General features: G+C 36.6%; 1 pseudogene; it reads left to right on the top strand.

Moving 5' to 3' along the window:
* Positions 1-4683: 4683 nt before the first annotated feature.
* LOC112469086 lies at positions 4684-4802 on the top strand (annotated as a pseudogene).

Here is a 4802-nt window from a genome sequence, read left to right as displayed (position 1 = left end):
AAACCTTAAAAAAGAATCAGTCAGAAATGAAAGATACAATAACCAAAATTAGGAATACGTTAGAGGGAATCAAATGCAGATTAGGTGAAGCAGAAGACCGAATCAATGATTTGGAAGACAAGGTAGCAGACAACACCCAATTGGAATAGGGGGGAAAAAAAAGGAAATAAAAAAAAATGAGGATACTTTAAGGGACCTCTGGGACAGCATTATGTGTAACAACATTCACATCAAAGGGGTAGCAGAAGGAGAAGAGAGAGAAAGAGCACAGGATTGAAAACCTATTTGGAGAAATAATAACTAAAAACTTCCCTAACATGGTGAAGAAAATAGACATACAAGCCCAGGAAGCACAGAGAGTCCCAAACAAGATGAACCCAAATAGGCCCACACTAAGGCACATCACAATTAAAATGCCAAAGGTTAAAGACAAAAAGAGAATCTTAAAAGCAGCAAGAGAAAAGTAATTGGTTACCGACAAGGGAGCACCTATAAGACTGTCAGCTAATTTCTCAACAGAAACTACAGGCCAGAAGGGTTTGGAACAAAATATTCAAAGTGATGAAGACCCAGGACTTACAATCAAGATTACTTTACCGAACAAAGCTATCATTTAGCATCAAAGGACAGGTAAAGAGCTTCCCAGATAAGAAAAAACTAAAGGATTTCATCATCACCAAGCCAGTATTACAGGAAATGTTAAAGGAAATTCTTTGAGAAGAAGAAGAAAAAAGATAAAAGATATAAATATAATAATAAGATAGCAGTAACTACATATCTAGTAACAATTACTTTAAATATAAATAGATTAAATGCTCTAATCAAAAGAAAGAGTGACCGAATGGTGAAGAAAACAAGACCCTTACATATGCTGCCTACAAGAGACTCACTTCAGATCAAAAGACACACAGACGCAAAGGAGGAAGTAAAGGAATGAAAAAAATGTTTCATGAAAATAGAAACCAAAAAAGATGGGGTAACAATACTTATACAAGACAAAATAGATTTTAAAACAAAGGCTATAACAAGGGACAAAGAAGGACCCAGTTATCCCATTTCTGGGTATTTATTTGAAAAAAACCAAAACACTACTTTGAAAGGACATGTGAATCCATATGTTCATTGCAGCATTATTTTCAATAACTAAGATTTGGATGCCACCTGAGTGTTCATCAATAGGTACACATATATAATGGAATATTACTCAGCCATAAAAATAAAGAAAGAAAGAATGAAATCTTTACATCTGTAACAACATGGATGGACCTAGAAGATATTGTGCTGAGTGGAGTAAGTCAGACAAAGACAAATGTCATATGTAGACTCTAGAGAACAGGATAAACAAACAACAGCAACAGCAACAATCTCATAGATACATAGAGCATTTTGATGAGTGTCAGATTTGGGGACGGGAGGATGTGTGAAGGAGGGATTAAGAGGTACAAATTGGTAGTTACAAAATAGTCATGGGGTTGTAGAGTATAGCATGGGAGAATAGAGTCAGTAGTACTGTAATGACTATGTATGGTGTCAGATGGGACTGGATTTACTGAGATGACCACTTCATAAGTTATATAAATGTCTAATCACTGTACACCTGAAATGAATATAATACTGTATGTCAACTATAATTTAAAAAAAAACCATAAAAATAGCAGAGTACATTCTCATAAATGAGTAGGTGGAGAAATAATCCATTAAACACCATGAACAACCAAGATGATAAAGCAGCCCAGGAAAAAAGTGAAAAATCTCCAGAAGATAAACTTAAAGATATAGAAATACATAATTAAAATGACAGAGAATTCATGGTTGCATTTCTGAAAAATCTCAATGATATGCAAGAAAATTCATACAGACAGTTTAACTAATTCAGAAACAAAATCAATGAACAACAGGAATACTTTACCAAAGAGATTTAAGCTAAAAAAAAAGAAAAAGAAAAAGAACTTCTGGAGCTGAAGAACTCAATAAAAAAGATGAAGAATTAAATAATGACCTTAGAAAATAGAGCTGACTAGATAGAGGAAAGAGTTAGTGGTTGTGAAGACAGAAATTGGAAATAACAAAGATGGAAGAAGAGAGAGACTTGAGAGTTAAAAAAAAAAAAAAAACAAATAAAGGAACTCAAACAAGAACTATCTGACACCATGAGCAAGAGCAATATCTGGATATTCCCAATATTCCCAAGACTAAGTAAGAAGCACACGTGAGTAAATTGTGCATGTGACTCATTACAGAACTTTCATTACGCCATTAGGATAATGTCTCTGTGATGAATCAGCATAGTTCAGTGATGCCCCGTAACCCCTGGGACACTTCCCAATCCAAGGCTTGTTCCTCAGCTTCTCTTACTTTCTTCTGGGTCCTATATCGAATCGTAGATTCTTATATTACCAGAATAAGGGCTTTTAAAACATGGATATGAGTGTCTTTCAAAGGGCCTAGGTTTAGCATTATGGGTGTCCAGGAAACCAGCTTTTGGGTGCCAAAGAACTAATTAAAGCTAATTAGCATTAGGAAGTAAGTTGGCCCTCCCTGCTTGGTATTTGGTTAGCCCCCAGACTAACAGGGTTGCAGTTGATGTTTTTAGAAGTATTTAGCATCTTTTTCCTGACAATGATTTGAATGTTTTTGTGATTTCAAGACTCTATGACCCCAAAAAATTATTATCGATAATCAACCATAAATAAATAATAGAGTACTATTAACAGGCCATGTGACTAAACACCTACAGTTATAGATAGTTTGTATCTCTGGGACAAATTAATCTGTCTTCAGATTTGTCTCATGATGAGTTGAAAAAATAAAACATTTTTGTGTAGCTTCCATACATAAGTCATATTATCTCTTTAGGAACTCTACAGAACAAATCTGTGCTAAGTGCCCAAAGACCATGCTTATGCTCCCTTGATCCCAAGTCTGTTCCTCATATGATATAATTCTGAGCTCTTCCATCCTGGACACTAAAGAGAGAGAGAGGCACATAAATAAACAGAAAGGAATCAATGCTGTTATTTATAGGTGTTTACAGACGTACACAGGAAAGAACAGCCAAACCTACCAGAATTCTGCTTTCTAGATCAATTGCTTATAGAAAATCAGCCCAAGAGAGCCCTAGTCATTCTGGCAACCATCTCAGAATGTCAGTCTTTACCTTCTCCCTCCCAGGAAGCACACCGTAATGACTCTCTCCTATGGGCTCAGTCCCACTCAGTTCCAAAGCTAATCCTGTGTAAGATAGGTTCACAGTAAGAACCTTGTCCTCACCAGCAAGGGTGACTGCAAGAAGTCTTGTCTTCCTGGCTGAATAATCTATTACATTATTATGCTCATGGACCTCCTGAATAACCTGTTATCCTATTAGTTTCTTGGGTCTTCCTCTGATTATGTAAAACCTAGACTGACAGAACACTTATTTCCTGACAATTTTTCCTCTTGGAGACCCTATGGCCTCTATCTCTCAGCCCACACAAGACAATGTGGACATAATGGACAAGAAGCAGAGCCAAGAGCTGGCATTTCTGGTAAGTCTAAAGGCTTGGTGATGTTCTTTGGTTGCCAATACAATTATTCACTCATTCATTCGTTTATTCAACAATTAATTGCATGCCGAGCACCAGGAATATAATGGTGAATAACTCGGGTGATTTCATACTTTCATGAAATCCACAGCTTAATAATTAACATACACAATCCATAAAAATTCAGGAGAGAGAAAAGGTGCTTACAGGTTCTGTAAGAGTTCCACTTATTTTAGGTTACTGGGAGCAAGGCAATAAAATAACAAAAAGAAAAATAGTTAATAGGGCAAAATATCATCTCATCCCAGATGTGGGCCAGGATGAATTCCTGTGAACTGCAACTTTGAAAGTACTCAAGTAGACTATAAGAGAAGGCATTTACTTTGATGCTAAATGATCAGGACATGGAGCTCACCCTTTATTCAAGTACCCTGCAGAGTACTTTCTAGACTCTAATATGTATGAGATATCAATATTCTCCAAACAACTGTCTACTTCTACACAGCTTTAGGCTCCTGCACCCCACTAAATCCCACACCATCTGCCCCAGCTGGTTAAGCCTACTACTACTGACATCTCTTTTCTTTTCAATTTTTAAAAATTTTCAGCTTCTGCAACTTTCATCTTCAATTTCTTCCAGTTCCATGGCCTGGGCCTAGTCTTTACCCAGAATTGATTCTCTTCTAAAGGCTTAAATGCTATCATCCAAACTCTAAACACAGCTTCCATTCCTTGAACTTTCTAACATTTTCCTCTCCTCTAACACTTTCTTGTTGAGGTTGTCTGTCTCACAACTTATTTTTATTTCTACTTTTTATCAGCCCACTTCCTGATCTTCTGTAAGCCAGAAACTACAATAGGCAACTTGAATTGTCCTTTCAAGGTGGATATTTCATTATATGACTTTCCATCTTTTTACTTTCTTCGTCTCAACACATCTTCAAAAAGGCAATAAAGTGAACATCTTCATCTGGATTCTTATTCTCAATGTAAACCCTGTTGAAGCTAAAACTTAGCACTTACTCATCATTATGGCCTTAAATTGAAGCCAAATGTTTCATATATACTCAAATCTCAAACTATCAATCTTAAAGTAAGGTTATCATTGGCTTTCATATAACCACACCAGATTGTATCTCTACATCTAAAACTCACCACAATCTACGGCCATGCCACCCTGAACATGCCTGATCCTGTCTGATCTTGGAAGCTAAGCAGGGTCGGGCCTAGTTAGTACTTGGATGGGAGACCACCTAGGAAGACTGGGTGCTTTCGGCG

Source organism: Pteropus alecto, unplaced genomic scaffold (assembly GCF_000325575.1).
Source record: "Pteropus alecto unplaced genomic scaffold, ASM32557v1 scaffold106, whole genome shotgun sequence".
NCBI classification, from domain to species: Eukaryota; Metazoa; Chordata; class Mammalia; order Chiroptera; family Pteropodidae; genus Pteropus; species Pteropus alecto.
This window is presented reverse-complemented; position numbering and strand designations above follow the sequence as displayed.